General features: G+C 48.5%; 1 long non-coding RNA gene across 7 annotated transcripts; it reads right to left on the reverse strand.

Annotated features, from left to right (window-relative positions):
- Positions 1 to 1246: 1246 nt before the first annotated feature.
- LOC142602914 (uncharacterized) lies at positions 1247 to 14687 on the reverse strand. 7 transcript variants are annotated; one of them, XR_012836754.1, is made up of 6 exons: positions 14473 to 14687; positions 13969 to 14208; positions 10190 to 10486; positions 9139 to 9269; positions 6264 to 6378; positions 1247 to 2473 (listed from the first exon to the last, which is right to left on the reverse strand). It is a non-coding gene; the product is annotated as an uncharacterized LOC142602914 (long non-coding RNA). The 7 variants fall into 7 exon arrangements; XR_012836752.1 differs by lacking the exons at positions 13969 to 14208; positions 14473 to 14687 and having other exon boundaries at positions 10190 to 11270; XR_012836758.1 differs by lacking the exons at positions 9139 to 9269; positions 10190 to 10486; positions 14473 to 14687 and having other exon boundaries at positions 13969 to 14353.
- Between the last annotated feature and the right edge of the window lie 2095 nt (positions 14688 to 16782).

A 16782-nucleotide genomic window follows, 5' to 3' on the forward strand; every position in this document is an offset into this window, starting at 1 on the left:
GACCCAGCTCCTGGCTGCTCATGCTCCAACCATGGCAAGTCAAAAATCATAGCAAATAAAGCTCATCTGCAGTAAGCAAGGATATTGTGCAACAGTCTGTGCATGGTTCTGAACAAATAATATGTTGTCATTTTTTTATTTATGGGGTATTAACATGGGAAAGCAGCTTAATGCTGACATAACTACCCCAAAAACATTTTGTTTAGTTCTCCCATCAAATTTGATAAAATAATATTTGTATCAAAGTTAATTTATTACAAAGCCTATGGCACAACCATAATTCTCAAAGGACGTAACCTGCCAAACTCTTTCCAGAGAAGTTTCTGTGTTTGCAACAAGCTACATCCTGAGCACAAGCCAGCGAGCTGCGAACAACAAGCTGCAAGGGTACTCACCGCCAGCTGCCTGTGAAATGCCAGCTGGTCCCGTGGCCGATTAACAGCGTGCGGGACAGAGATACCCCGTGGGGTTTCAGGCACAGCGTGCACAGTGGCAAAGGATCCTATAATCCCCCCCAGCACAAAGTTGTGAAGCTCTGCTTCAGTAACTTGGGGCACGCAAGGCACCCGTGTGTTACCGAGTGGGGAGATGCCAGAGGCACGTTTGTTGTTTATCTACAGGGTCTTCTGCCCTACAGGCAGGGAAGAAGCTCTGGAGACAACATCCGGACGGAGCTGGGAGAAAAATGACTTATCTCTAAAACCAGAGAGACTGGAGCAGGCAGAGCAGCTGTTTCTTGTTCAAGCGGCTCAACAGGCTCGGCAGCGTCGTGTGCTGGGCTCGGGGCTGCAGCGCGGCATGGGCAAACCGCGCGCCCAGAGGGGCGGGAGATCCGCATGCTTCCCGAAATGGCACAGAGAAAGCAGTGGAGTGCTGGGGCTTTACCAAGCAGAGGGCTGCAGGGGAACCCCCCGCTCCTGCCCAGCTGAGTGCTGGCAGAGGGCTTTAAAAATTTTTAAACTCCTATAAAATGTCTTTAAAAAAATCACAATATTCAGACTCACCTTTACCAAAAAGAGGTCTAACGGGGTTTTTGCAGCCCACCATAAGGAAGGGCAATGGATGCACTGTAACTTTACAGGCATGTATCAACACTGTATTTCCAATAAATATCATCCTGAGTTCTCAAAACGATGGGAGGTTTACAATAAGACTGCAACCCTGTTTATTCCAGGAGGGTTCCTCCCAGCTTTCCCTCAGAGAGATGAGAGAGAACTTATCCTCGCTGAAAGATCATTACTGTGAGTTCACATAATCCCACTTTTAATCAAATGATAATTTAAGTGTAAATTCCACTTCATGCTTTTATGAAAACATTGGTATAAGATACACTGCTATTAAAACCTCATCATCAAAAAAGACTGTTACCACAGTTGCCATTTAACAAAGCAGGGAAAAAACCAAACTAGTACAATTCAGAATTGAGGGAGGTATTTCATGTATGTCTCTTTCTTCAACCAGATGAATTTTATATAATATTAGAATCTCATATAGCAGTTACACAGCTCCAAAAGGGAAAGTATGGCGGATAAAGCACACAGAGATATTTAAGCCTGAATTTTTTCCTTCTGGAAGGTAAACCTATACCGTGAATATTCTGCTAATAATCTTCCTTGAGTAATGTGTTTACAAGCAATTGCTTTGAAACCATCACTCCTGTGAAGTTTTAGGAACCTAATTGATTCGCTCCTCACTGGCAAAGACGTGAAAGTTGGAATATTGACAGGAACATCAAGAGAGTTGAAATGCATTAGCATAAAGTTCACATCAAATGCAAGGAGAAAAGAGAAATAAATGCACTCAGAAGTTTCAGTAAAAACCGTTCTCTCCATAACAGCCAAGACATTCAAACCACTGCTCGCACCAGGATGCGCTATCAGCTGCAGAGATGATAGGCCACTTCATCAGCTGGTGTATCACAGCAGACACGATGATCTGGCTCATTATTCTTGCTAAATTATGCATGCATGATGAGGGGGGGTCAGGAGTGAAATCAGAAATCATTCCAGTTCATCATGTGCCAGATCACTGGAAAATCTTCAATAGATACCGCAGGCAGGCAGCGCACAGGCTGTACAGTCAGGCGTTATCTACACAGAGATACTTCCCTTCCACTTGTGATCACCCTGCTGGTTAGTAGTGGGAAAGGATCAGAATGATGCATCAGTGTCTTCTACTAGTGAGCTGGAGAATTAAAAAGACCTCAGTATTTATTCCGCATTATCACAATGATCCGGAATTACCTGGCTCAGAGTAATCAGAAGCGAGCAAACCCTTCGGGGCCCAGCAAAGCGTGTTCCTCCCTCGGAGCAGCAGGATTGCCGCCTGCACCCACCCGGGAGGACAACGGAATTCTCCTGTCATTCAGCACCTTCACGTCAACGCGCGTCTAACGAAGGCACACAGTAACGCTGGGCTGGCTCCTCCTCTGCACGGCCCCAGTGGCGTGTGGTGAAAGCTTCAAAGATGGGTGCTGCAGGGGAAAAAAAAACAAACAACCCATATATTGTGTGTGTATATATATATATGGATTTGCTCTGACATATAAAAATGCAGTAACGTTCAAACCCTTGAAACAGCCTGACAGACAGGCTCTCGCTTCCCAGCCATCCCTTCACAGTCTGAGGGATGCAGGGATTTTCATACTGAACTGGATATTCTGGTTCCTCTGAAGATAAGCCCAAAATAGATTTCAGGGCATTTGCTTATTTTAATTCGTACGCAAGCCCATCTCACAACCGGATTTCCTCCTTTTGGAGACGGCTTATCTGGTATGCAGTGTTAAAAAGAATGAGCCCCGGAGGAGCTCAGAGCCCCGCAGCAGAGGCAGGCACCCCCGGGTGACCGGCCAGCCCCCAGCACATGGGCAGCCATGCTGTCTCCTGCCCCTCCCGTACGTGCCCAGCGGCCGCAGGCGGCTCAGCAGCCCAGGAGCTCGTGGCCTTGCGGGAGCAGAGCCACGCTACCGCCCAGCCCCGTGCGTGGGCAGCCCTGGCCGCCCGGCAGCTGTGCTTCTCTTTAGAGAACCCAGGCCAGCAGGAAAGAGAGATTATTAGGGGGTTTTTCAACCCTTTTCCAGCGCAAGGAAACAAGACCGCACAGGCAGACTGTCCCAACGCCACCGATGCTTGGGTAAAGCACCAAACGCAGTTGATGGACCCCAGGGAAGACTGACCGGCAGCTGGTGGAACGTCATTTTGTTACTCGCCAGCATTTTTCCCAGCCCAGCACGATGCTGGCGCTGTTTGTCCGCAGGCAGCTTGCACGGCAGAAGTGCCACGACTGAATTAACGTGCTCGCAGAGGTGGAGCCGTCGGCACTGGTAAAGCACCGCCGCGCGCCGGGCCGCGGCACGGGCTGACCGTAGTCCCATCTGGCGGCAGCGCCGATCTCGGGCGATGCGCGGGGGGCAGAGCACGGCCTCGCTCGCCCCCCGGGAAACCCGCCAGCAGCCCCGGGGCTCGGCTCACCCCTTGGGGATCCGGGACAGCAGCTAAGTGCTCTTTATCAGCGCTGGGAAGATACAGCAGGATGAGAGCAGAGTAACAAAAGCTCTGAGATGTGATTTATGGAGGGGAAAAAAAAAATAATGAACTTAGTATTAGTTTCCAATGGCATTTAAGTTTCAGAGGCCAGCCAAGACTTCTTTTTGAAAAAAATCTGCTTCACTGAAATACTCTTTTCTACAGGGACTGTTCTGTGTTGTGCTTAGATGGTGTTACAACAATAAACAGGCATCTTAGCCTTAAGGGACTGCAGATACTGCCAAAGCAGGCAACGTTTTAAACCTACAATAACCTTTAACTAATTGCAGAAGCCAAGCCAGACAGCCCAAACCAGCACAGAGCCGGGGTCTGGGCAGGCTGGGAGTCAAGGAAGAGTGACACAGCACGGGCTTTTACCCAGGCGGTGCTGCCAACTGGCTGACGGAGAAACTACATCACCGTAAAGCCCAGAAACTGCCTTCGAAAAACTAACTGGCTCCTTCAGCGTCCATACAGTTTGTGAACCGGAGCCAACGTGTGATTTCCCAGTCTCCCCAGCAATGGTAGGGACCAAGGGGAACATGGAGACACAGCCCCCCGACACGGAGACAGGCGCTTCTGCTCGAGCTGCAGGGGATACTCGGGGAAAACCCGCTTCAGATGAAGGGAAGGCGGATTGCGGCACGGCACACTGCTGAAGAGTGCTAAAAGCTGTGCCAGAAAGCAAGAAGGCAAATGACCTTTTCTAATCAATTCTCCCCCTCCTCAGACAACCAAGCCTAGCAGAGAGGCGGGATGTGTTTGGGAAGCTGCTGAGCTTTGCTCATTAGTTTCTCATTGCTTTTCACTAATGAAGATCAATGATAGCTCATTGAGCGTCAGTCCCGTTATGGGGTTACCGGGCTAACAGCATCAGTACAGACTGGAATATTTTAAGTGGGTCTGAAAGCTCGTTCCTACTCCAGGATGAAAAGCCCGTAAATTGGGTAATCCAATCGGGGGCATGGATGCAGATGCCTTCGGCAGAGCCCAGGAGCTGGCAGTGGTCACTGTCCAAGGCCACGTGGCTGGGAGAAGACCTGGGCTCCCTTCAGGGGCCACGCAGCAGCATTCGGGCGAGACCACGGCACAAAGTCCAACCCACTTCAAGCCTTCTCAAAACCTTCGGGGGGCTGTGAACCAAGGCCCTTACGCCTGGCCCACACCCTAGAATGGCTCAGGCAGTTTATTTTAACTGAGTCAATTTTTAGAGTTATTGTTTATGAGCCAAGAGGATTCAATTTGAAATCCTACATTGTTTAAAAAAATATAATTAAATTAAGAGCACCCTTCCCCCAGCCTGGTCCATAAAGCTTTCCCTGGAGATGCTCAATTGAAAGGATCTGGAACTCATCACGGTACCATCTGCCTCTCTCCGAGAGGTGATCAATCATCCTGAAGGTTTAAACACCCACAGTGCCTTAATCTGTTATAGTGTTCAAATCAACCTATTTTAAACAGTAAAAGGGAGGACATGCTGTCCCCTCATGGCACAGTGGTCAAGCCCCAGCTTCCATGCCTGCCCAGCTATAAAACACCAATGTTTCCTAATTTTTACAGTCAGTGCTAAGACAGAGATCCTCCTTCTTAGGGAACACACACATTTTCTCCAGAAATGGAGAGCTACGTGTGACACCAGCTCATACATCACCCTATGTAACAGGGGTGAGGGAGCAGTGTGCATCCCAACATGTGGACCTGAGGACGGATGAGCACTCCCCAAACCTGCTTTCCTTCTGCCCACACAGAAACTCTGCCTGGAAGTAGAGAGGAGCAAAACTAATGCCTCACCCTACCATGGTTAACATCAGGAGTGCACAAAGGACTCCTTCTCCATAGGGTACAGGTAAATTCAGAAGTTAGTGGAAACCAAACAGATGCTGATGGATCCATTCCCTCCTGCTAGGACCAGGCGAGAAGCCGGGCCAGATCTACAAGACAGCTTTATCCATCCCAGAGGAACACTGATCAATCAACAGGTCAAGTACATGGAGATTACTTTTCACCTGTGCTGCCTGCAAGCTTTGGTATTGCACACTGCAGGTGTTTTGGTCCACAGTGAACCACTGCCTAAGAACAAGAGGGGCCCCTGATGCTGCTGAGGTCAGCTTTCCCCTGCCCTGCGGTGGCTTGGTGCACAGGCTGGGTACTGCAGAAGAAGGTGGCAGGGGCCAAAGCTCTGGTCCTCTCGAGTCCTCGCTGCCCAGCACAGCCCTGTGTGTCCAAGAGGTACCACCTGGTCTTTTGGGGATGGAGTTGTACAGACACCAACGGACCCAAAAGAGCTTGCCAGGAGAGTAGTAACCAGCCCTTTAAATCCCGCTAGCATCACTGTCAACAGCAGCACATTGCTGCTGCGGTTTGGATTTAGGACGCACCAGTGCAACCCATCAGTGCCGGTACTGTTACGTGAAATACTGGGGGGAAAAAATGGTACAAAGCATTTACTATCATTTCTGTTCCCAGCAGATGAGTAGGCAGTCTATTAAGAGAGTTGAATTGAACGTAGGATTTCTTATAACAACCTGGGATGAGACATGCTGTCATCATTGGCTTAGAACAAGTCCTGCTCAAAAATGTCACTGTTTGTCCAGATTGGCAAGAAATTGTTTGTTTTCTTAGACAAGAACGCCGGGTAGTCCACAAGTTCATGATTCATTCTCTACCATGAAGATCTCCACCCCACGTTTCTCTAACAGACAGCTATTTATTGACCTGCTAAACCTTTTCTTAGCTTACCTGGTGACACCAGCCAGCTTCACTGTGCTGATCTTCATCCACAGGGAGAAACACATGGGGCGGCTGAGGGTTCTGCTCATCACTTCACAGCTCAAGCTCCTGGATGTGGCTTCTCCTGTGATGGAAACAAGATGTAGCCATGAAGGTTGCAATTCTGGAAAACACATGGTGGTTCAAAAAAGCATGTACGTCCCACCTCCAAAATTGTCTCTATCAGAGCTAGAGACAGGAAAGAAATAGAATAGAAAAGGAAGTAATTTAAGGTGCTGTTTGGTGCGCATATACAATATCTAAGAGCTTAAGGACTCCCTAGATGGGTGAAGAATAATTCAGGTACACTCACAGACCCACTGACTCTGCTGAGCCTTGTTATAATAGGGGGCAAAAGATGAGAATGTTGTGGGCAGGAGAGGGGGTAGAATAAAGTGGAAATATTTGAGGATTTTATAGATGAGTTATAGGAGAAATTTAGGCATTGAAGTTTTGTGCTACCAGATCCTGGGGTTTGACTGTGCATGTCCAGGAGGCAACTACATGTTGGACAATTGTCAAAGGAAGACCAAGCCGTACTATCACTTCAAAGAGGCCATAGTAGGCACCATGGGATCAAGGAAAATAGAATAAATCTGACAGATGTCTTACATTTAGGGATTAAAAGAGACATTTCTCTGACAAGCTCTGAGCCCAAGCCAGTCACGCTGTGCTGCTATATGCTGACTGGGAGGCAACTGAGGCATGAAATGCAACGTCTGCCCCAGACCTTCTCAGTCTTGATCCAGCTGAGGATCTCTCAGTCCTGGCCATTAGGCAGATCAGACCGTAACAGAGATGAATCCAAGTCTGGATACATATCCTCCTTCAGAGCCACTTTCACCAGCCAGAGCATTGCTGGGTGAAAAAAGATTTTCTGAAACACCCGCGTGATAACTCATTGTCACTGGGAGCCAAAGGTGGCAGTCGCCCCTGTGTCACCAGCCAGCCGGCTCCGCTCTTCTCTGTTGGAAACGAAAAGGAAAGACCATGAGACCTGCTGCCTCTGGACTTCACCTGCAGGGCCACAGAGCTGGCCTTGGAGACAGCTCTCGTGACGAAAAGGGCTTTCTTCATGTAACAAAGCCATATCAGGATCAGTCAAGACTGACAGTGAAAAGACATGGCAAATCAATCCTAAATCAAAAATATAGTTACAGCATGTGCTTTGGGAAAGAGACAAAGGGCCAAAATTTAATTTTCCTTAAGTCAGCACATAAAATCATTGGCTAATATCCGAAACACAGCTGCCTCCGTGATGCCCACTGAGATTTCTCTGGAGAAGAGAGGGAGAGAAATTTATTCAAGACGTAACGCAAGTAGCATGAGCTAAGCTTTTCTAATTCTCTCCTTCCCCACCCCCAGGTTTCACTCCAGTGTCACTCACAATGCTGGTTTTTTACTGATGTCTACATCTGATGCATTTTCAAAGCTCAGAAGTGAACAGCGCTCAAAACACAGCGAGAGCCGCTTGAGAACAGCTTTCCAATATTTATACGAACAACATCAGAGCTTTGAAAACATCTCAAAGCCCCTGTATCCCACGAAGGCCCTCCATCACACCCGTGAGCTTTGGGTTTGGCCCGGAGCACAGGAAAAGCCTGAACTTGTGAAACAGAGGTTAGTCAGATTTGACTAAACATCTGGTCATCGTCAGTGTGGAGAGCAGCGCTCCGAGATGGGCGTTTATGATATTGGCCCTGAACAATTGCTATTTCTTACGAAACAGAGAATTTAAAAGTTTTCTGTATACAAGGCTGTTTATTGACTCCCGTTATTGTTTCCATCGGTTTCCTTTTCCAACACCCAGCTTGCAGAAGAACCACTAATCGCATCCAGCAGACACCTCCCCAGACACCCTCCGCGTACTTTGTCAGCAGCGGTCGCGCTGCGGTCTGCCCCGCAGAGACAGCTCCGCCACGAGCTGGGGACCGTCCCACCGCACATCCTCGCTGCTCCCGGGTCCGTCCGGGCTGTTTGCAGCACACTCGGATCAGCTCCATGGGATTAGAAAAAAAAAAAAACCAAACCCAAACCAACCTGGTTCCAATTGGAATGATAATGCTTATAGAGTTTGCAAGTATAAAGAAAATGTAGGCCAGCAATTGTGAATTTGACTCTGCTTGGCAGCAGGGACTCCTCAGCACCTTCTGAAACCCAGCCGCTCTCGTCAGAGGTGTCTTCTTTGAGGCAGCCACGTTGGAAAAACGTTGGCCAGAAATGTGTGAATTAGTCAGTAACTCTGTGAGTAACAGGAAGGGAGGTATAACAACCCAGACTGCTGCCTCGTCACACAGGCTGCGGAGCTCCGCAGCAAATGTTAAGAGCATTATTCATCCTGCCACTCGCTGAGGAAATACACTTTCACTGCAAGGCTCTGGGGGATGGCATCCTCAAACACTGCCACGGGACAAATGGGGAACGGGAGCTAGACTGATTCTATGTCACCATATATTCCCAAAGCACGTAGGATGAGGTGATCTCCAGGTCTTCTTTGAAGAGCTAGAGAGGATTATTTAATGAAATTGTGTGGGATGACATCCCCCAAACGGGGCTGCTCTCGATAAAACAGCAACCCGGCCAATGGCCAGAGCATACATACAGGGCAGTGCCCCGTCGCGGTCTGCAGGCGAGATCAGCCCGTGCCAACGTTGCTCCAGAGCAGAGAGTCCCACGCAACACTGGCCAGGCTGGGGTTCCTCAGCCACGGAGAGGTCTGTCGATACAACCGGAGCCCCCCATCAGACCACATTTGGGTCAACGCATGGTGCAGGTCCCAGCACCCCATGCAGAACACAATAGCCAACCGTACCCAGACCTTGCAGAGGGAGATGCATACACTGACCCGTGTCTCTGAAGAGCCTTGGTGTGCACATCAGGGTCCTTCACACACTGCACTGAGCTTGGAGGGATTCAGAGCAGAAATACTTGAGCGTGCACTTTCCTGAACAAAGGTCACAGTTCCAGATTGTTTCTCTGTGTTCAATCAATCAGGTTAATAAATCAAAATAAGCTCTCAGAAGATTCATGTTCAAAAAGGATTAAAAACATCAGGGTTTTTGCCAGAAATAGTAGTCCCAGATACAGGGTTTGACCCCTCTTTTGCCAAACACACAGAAAACATCTGCACAGTCAAGCAAAACTATGTAGCAAATTGGATCAAGATGATTCTGACCATGTTTGTGGGTTCCCAAGATCCTTTGTTCAGATGGAAAATAAGCAAATTAACATGCAAGTCTTATAAAGTTGGGATATGCATCAATTTATAGGGGGGCTTTTATGCCTCTGGACAAACACTTTGCAGATTGCTTTGTTTAAAAGAGCACAAGGCAAAGAATAGGAGCATTTCCACAGCACAGCGCGAAGTTCACCACTGTCTGTAGGTTAGATTCAATGCACCAATACAATAAAAATGAAGTCGTGCTGACAAGTTAGTATTTTATTCAACAACAGTCTAAAAATAATTCAGTAGGGATGATAAAATAGCAAGTTTATGCCTGTTCAGCACTAGACAGTAAAATTTCAATATTCAACCCATCACATAGCAGTATCACCAGCAAGTCAGAGCCCTGTCCAATGAAGAACTTTACAAACATAGAGCAGAAGACCCAGTCCTTGCCAAGAGCAGTTACGCTGACAAAAGCACACTGGAGCCTGGCTGATTTAGGCAATAAAGTCACCTATAGGAAATCTCAATTAAACTAGGCATCTCCACCAAAGGTTCTCTCGCCATTGCCTTTACTCACCTAGTTCCCTGTTATTCCATGTGGATATTTCCAGCTTTGGGTCAAATCAAGAGCTTTGGAGTAAGTTGCTGCACATCCCATAACTCTGATTTGGAGGTAGCGACCATCACGCCCTCTGAACGTGGGCTAAGAAAAACGGTATTTATTTACCTTATACAAACATTTGACCTTCTACGTGACCCACATGAGGGTTTAAAAGGCGTAACCATATCTCATTTAACATTTCCATCACTTGCTCTCAGCTGTTTGCCTTCACGGATGGCCCGTTCCAGCTTCGCTGCTTGAGCGCGATGCCTGCGGAGCACGTCGCTGCAGGCAGCTCTCCCGGGGAGCTCCTCACCCGGCGAGGAGGAACCGCTGGCTGCTGCTGACAGCAGAGGCTTTTGAAGGATGATGGGCTAAATTCAATTGTTGTTGCTGAGGTTGTGCTGCTGAGATCTTATCACTCTGGGAAACACACATGGAAGAGATTTAAATAAATACGGACAGACAAAGCAGAGCAGAACATTAGATCTAAAACTACACCCATTAGAAAAAAGTCCGGCAATGCCTTGTCTCTTGGTAAGTACCGAGCCTGCAGCGATGTCCTTTGCACGTAAGTCCTATAGAGGAGGGATGGTCCGTCTGCCAGCTACACTAGCAAAGGACATAGGCAAGGCAGAACGTGTGGTTTTAGGCTGTCATCGAAAACTCGTAATTCCAGTGATTATTTGTACAACCAACAATCTCCTGGGAACAGCAGCACTCTGGACCCACCTTTCTTTTGGTACTGTGATGACACAGGCTAAGCCACTTTGAAATTGTACGAGGTACTCCCATGTTTTAACTGGAACACTATCATAACTTTTTATTTCTTGGCTTCTATTACTCAGTTAGGAGCATTTCTTACAGCACTGGGCCACCTTCCAGGCATAACATCTACCAAAAGCACTGAGTATGTCCTAGTTTTTCTCAGAATACAGCCCGGAGCAAAATGACTACAATACAGCAAGTGCAGAAGAGAACCAGCAGCAAGGAGGTCACAAAGCAATCAAAACCAAACCAAAAAAATAGCAAACCGAAACCACCTAATCTATGACCCCAGGAGAAAATTATTGCAAACAACAAACAAAATCAGTTACAGTAACGCTTTGCAGAACCAGCAGTGCAACACAACTCTGCAGGGCAGCACGTGAGTGGGGGCAGCCCCAATATTCCCAACACCCAGCGTTGCTGGATCAGCGTCTGTTTTCTGCCACTGGCAGGTAGGAGCCTGGAAATGAGCACTCCCTGCCTGCACACCAAGGAGAGCGCCCACGGGTCTGCACGCCAAGGAGAGCACCCACGGGTGAACGTGAGGCTTCCTCAGCACCAGAGCACCTGAAGGAGACAGCAAGCCTACTGCAGTTGTACAATTTCTAAAGAGGAACATCAATGATACATTAGCTGACTGACCTAAATCCACAAGAGACGAGCACAGCAAAGATATCTTGGACCTATCTCCCTAGTATCCAAGTCACTGTACAGTACACAACTGTAACAAGTGGTTCTTGACTAGGGGAAGGGTGAAAACTAAGTGCCGCTAGAACTTAATTTCCAAGCACGATCAATGCTCCTGCCAAAGTAGGCCCATCCACTCCCCAGGATCTTCCAGCAGCCTGCAGTAATAAGCACCTCCAAAGGCAGGAAAAAGAGAGAAATAGTTCCATTAACACACGTAAACACATAAGGAGCACGGAGATAAAAGCATTCATGAGTTATTTCTGATCGCACCACTTGCATCCCTCTGAGATACCCTGTTGTCTGGGAATTCACCAAGTGCCTTAACTGCAGTCTAGCTGGCCTCCCAACTTCGACTTCAGATGGAAGAAAGATGCACTGAATAGCTCACCATTCCTCCAAGCAAGGAGGAGGACTTGGTCACTGTCATCCTAAAGCCCCTTCTCTTCCTACAGATGCCAAAACTTCCTTCCCTTCCGCCCACCGCTGACCAGCCTTCACAGAGCCGTTCTCAGCCCCCCAGCAACCATGATTAAAGGCAACACTGTGGTCTCACCGTCCCTCTGACAAAGAGGAATTATAACACCTGAAACAGGGAGTGATGGTACAGCATAAGAAAACAGAGAGACCAGCCCGAGTACCTAAGATCACTGCAGCTTGCATTTATGCCATGCATCTGCATTTGTCCTCTTCCTAATTGTTCTCATCCTTCTTTCCAAACAATAATGGGGATTTTTTTTTTTTTTTTAAATATCAGACATAGGGTTCAGACCTCTAGATGCCTATTCAGGTGTAAAGTCTTGGCATACTATTGAATTTATGTTAAGCCAGCTCATTACTACTGAACAATAGCCAGTGAATTGGCTATTGTTCAAAGAAATCACTTATCAAGGCCATGCCCAATAAAAAACAAACTGTTAGTGCAAAGTTTTGAAGTGTATAAAAGGAGGATTAAGGAAGAAGGATGTTGTTGCAGTTAATGTGTAAGATTAAGAGATGAGAGATCTGGTTTTTATTAAAGGCACTCTCCCTGTGATGTTGGGCAAGCTGTATAAAATCCCCTTTATTTTCATTTCCCTCTGAATAAAATGGGAATAATACTATTTTCCTACCCGGTGGAGAGGTTCACTTCAGCCCTAATGCTCCCAATGCCCACCACCAAAATGTCTACGAAGCACGAGATGAAAGAAAAAAACCCAACTCAACCAACCACATCCAATTGACTGAATTTTTAAACTCAAATGAATTGACTTTCATCCAACTTCCAAAACCCCAAACACACCATTAGGCTAAGAATAAGCATGAGAAATGACACTCCACAGGGTAATTTTCTGGAGAGGCTGGAAGCCCCGGGAGAGGGGCTGGGGACGAGAGCACCTCCTCAACCGTGACCGCACGGCTGCGCCTATGACAATCTCATCAATTTTCCGCTGCGGCACAGCATCCCAGGGGCGGCTGGAGCCCGGGGCGTGCTCTGCACCCCCGCCAGCTCTCACGCTCCCGCCCTGCACACCCACGCGCGGGGTTTCAAGGCATTAAATTGCATTTATGCAGCTGAGACCTCCGCGGTCCCGCAGAGGTAACCAAGTTTTAACCTGCAGCTTCTCTGGAGCAAGCCGGTGCATTGCATCCTTTCCAGCGAGACGAGCGGCTTTTCAGCCTCGATCCTGGTTGAACTAGCGGCTCCTGAGGAAAGGCTGAGCTCAAGGCTGAGCTCTGCGAGCTGCAGATGTGCAGGGGGCTGGGAGGGGACGGGACCGCTCCGCTGACGCCTCGCTGGACCAAAGGGCAATCGCATCCAGGGCTTCGTTTCCCACATTTCTGGGGAAATTACTGTGCTGCCTCCTACACGCTTTGCAAAAGGATATAGCACAGAGCAGCACTGCCTCCAGAGCCTGATCCTGTGCTCGGCTCTGACATGTCGCAGCTGGAACTGCTACCCACCGCTGTGAGAAATGGCTTTCAGTCATAAAAAAAGAAAAAGAGAAAAAAAAAAACACAACACAACTTCAAGCTTGGCAAAGCCTTATAGGAAATTTTCAAGGAGGCCTGTTTCTCCCACACATCCTGTGCATCAGCAAGGTTATTATTATTATTATTACAATTTAAGATTACAGACAAATAGCTTTGAGAACATACAACGGGTGACTGCTTTGGCTCTTAAAAATTGGCCAAGATGTTTTAGATGTTAAAGGGGGTTGCTGCATGCCCCTAACATCTCCTTTCCCATTACCATCAGCAACACTGTGCAATCCTCCATAAAGTAAAAACACATGCTGGAGCATTAATGATAATAGATGGAGAGGCCGAGGTTGCATTTCTGTGTGTAGGTCAAGCAAGACGGAACACAAAGGAGAAACATATAGAACAACTGCTCTCAAATAACCACCCTCCAAGTAACTGTGTATTGAATCAAAACCATGATAGATTCTCTTGCAGAAAAATCCTACCCAGAATAGCAGCTGAGGAATGCAGAGAAGTATCCAGAGGGCCACCCGCTCCATGCGCCATGGGTCAGCCACTGCTGCTGTCTTCACCCACCTCCCCGAGGTCCAAGATCTCTGTGGTGGGCGTGGAGGGAGGACATCTCCATTCAACCTTGGCCTTGTGATACTTCCCAAGTATTTTCGTTGTTAATACAGTTTCCTTCGCAAGCAACTCAAAAACAGGTTTGGGGCTTGTCATTGCTCCTGCCATAAAAGCATAGCAGAACAAGGAAAACACAGGAGTCCATCAAATCTCGCAGTTACACCAGAACCAAGAAAAGCTCAAATTAAACCTGGAAAAAAAAATCCCATCCCGCTCTGTTTTTGCTAAGGTGCATGCTACCTGACTGCAGCCAGCCGCAGGGGCACCTTGCCAGGCAGCGCTGCAGCGGCTCCGGGGCGCGGGCAGCCCCCCGCTCCCAACACCCCTTCCTCCCCTCCCCGGGAGCAAGGTTGTGGCAGCACTACCTGGCTGCTCACCGCGGACAGCGTGAGTCACCGGCGGGGACGGAAGGAATCCGCACACTTCCAAACGCTCTGAGACACGCTCTCATGAATCAAACAGCTGAAAATAAACCCCAGCAGCCAGATAAGGGGGGGGCAAGGGCTGTAAATCTGCAAGGCGTTGGAGGGAAGTGTTTTACGGGCCCTTCTTCCTTCCTCTCCTCCCTTTTTATTTTTGCTAAACACACAAGGGTTTTTTTGGGACAAGGCTTTCCACATCACTCGTGAGCTTAAGTAACCCAGCTTGTGCAAGCGGCCGCACGCCTGGCCGCGTCAGGGCTGTCTGGTATTGCGGGGGGCTGCCGCGCTGACGTCAGCCGTGACTTGGCAGCGGCAGCTCCCACCCTGAAACCCAAACTCCGGAGGCTCTCTGCTCCCAGCTACCACGCGTGCTGCCTCTTGGGTCCCGCTGGCGGCTGCTGCTGGGCTGGTTTGCTCTGCGCTCCCCTGGCCGGATTCGGTGGGGACGGGCTGTAGATCAAATGCAAATGATATCCCACTCCTGATACAACACAGGGCACAGAAAGAGCATGAGGGCTATTAAAGAGCCTCACGCCAAGTACCCACCTTACTGGTGCCAGCAAATTGCAGACTGATTGCAATCTCTTTGAATAACAGACATCCATCATTTGGGGAGGCACAGGGACCGTGTACCCCGTACCAGCGTTGTACGAGATAGGGCTTGTCCACAGCTCGGTTACATGTCAAGCGGAGCGAGGGGCAGAAAGCCCTCGGTGCTGATGAAGGCTGGCAAAGCCAGCACACTGACACAGGAAGAAATGAAATGCTGGGGAGGCATTTGGCCTGTCATCACTTAAAACTTGCAAACATAGCAGTGGTTATTACCAGAGTCACACAATGAAGTTGGGGGAAAAAAGAAGTCTCCACTAAGACAATTGCTGAATCAAAACAGCTACAACAAGTAAAAGTTTTGCTCTTCCTTAATACAAAATGCTTGGCTTCCCACAGCACATATCTTGTCTCGACTGTTTAACACCTTGTGCCACATGCTACAGAACGAGGTGGCTCAGCAGCTCAAGCAGGCTGTCAGAGAGCTGCAGCTCAGGGTGGCCAAAACTCCAAGTTTGCGAGAAGTCTAAATCTCTTGAAATCTGGTTTCACTCTGATTTGCAACAAAACCTAACATTTGCAAAATTTCTCGTGACACAGAATGATTTTCCCATCTAAAAAGAATATCTGGTAAACATCAGCATGAAGCATTTCTGCAGTCAGCTATTCCCTCCACAAAGACCAGTAGCTCTGAATTCAATCAAGATGAAAAACCACAGTGAAATTCTCAGGGAACCTCTGCTCCCATCCCACCCCTTCCCCTGCTCTCCCAGCTCACGCGGACAGGCTGCAAACCCTCACAGCCTCGCTTAGGTCGGGGTTGTAGGTTTTGGGGAGCCGGGCTGCGGGGCTGGAAGCCCAGTGCCGCCCTCGGCGTGAAGCCACTGAACCTCCAGGTGACACCAGCTGGCGGCCAAACCACCCCCACCGAGGCCAGTGGGAACCCAGCAGGACCCTCAGCAAATCCCAGGCATCGGCATCCAATCCATCCGATCCCAGACACTTCTGGTAGTGCCAGCGCCAATTTGGTTAGTCATCTTCCAATGACTCAACTTGCTTCTGGAAAGTGCATCTACATTTTTAAGCACTGGCTGGGCTGGCAGAAGGCCACATAGGCCAACACAACCACCACTGTACCCAACAGGTAAGGAACCCCTCAGAAGTGGGAGATCATTTGCATTTGATCTACAGCACAAGGTTTCGTAACGTTCATTTATTTCATCCCAGTTACTTACAGCCATCCCAGCAACCATTACTGGTTTCCCCACAGTTGCATTCAAAGGCGGCTGCTCTGGGTGCCATTCCTAACACACATTAGGAATGTGTTAGGAATGTGTGTTACATGCCCTGTGAGGATGCTTCCATCTAACGTGACCAACAAATAAGGGGGGGGAGAGGAACACAACCAAGATCCGCTTGCTCAGATCCACTGCCAGGCTGGAAACAAAACTTCCAGCCACTGGGATGGCCAAAACACGTTCCCTTTGTATTCACTGCACACTCAAAATTACATCTCTTGTGTTGTCCTGGAAGTTTCCTTGAATATAATCTTCTTTGTTTAATTGAGAATCCCTGGGGCATTTTAAGCCAATTCTGGTAGAGCAAAATCAAAACCACAACCACAAACCACGCTTCCCCTTCAGCCATACACCAGTGAAGCTTCAGATTCAAAAAACAACATGGGAACACCATGGCTCAGGTATC

Source organism: Balearica regulorum, chromosome 9 (genome assembly GCF_011004875.1).
Source record: "Balearica regulorum gibbericeps isolate bBalReg1 chromosome 9, bBalReg1.pri, whole genome shotgun sequence".
Lineage (NCBI taxonomy): Eukaryota > Metazoa > Chordata > Aves > Gruiformes > Gruidae > Balearica > Balearica regulorum.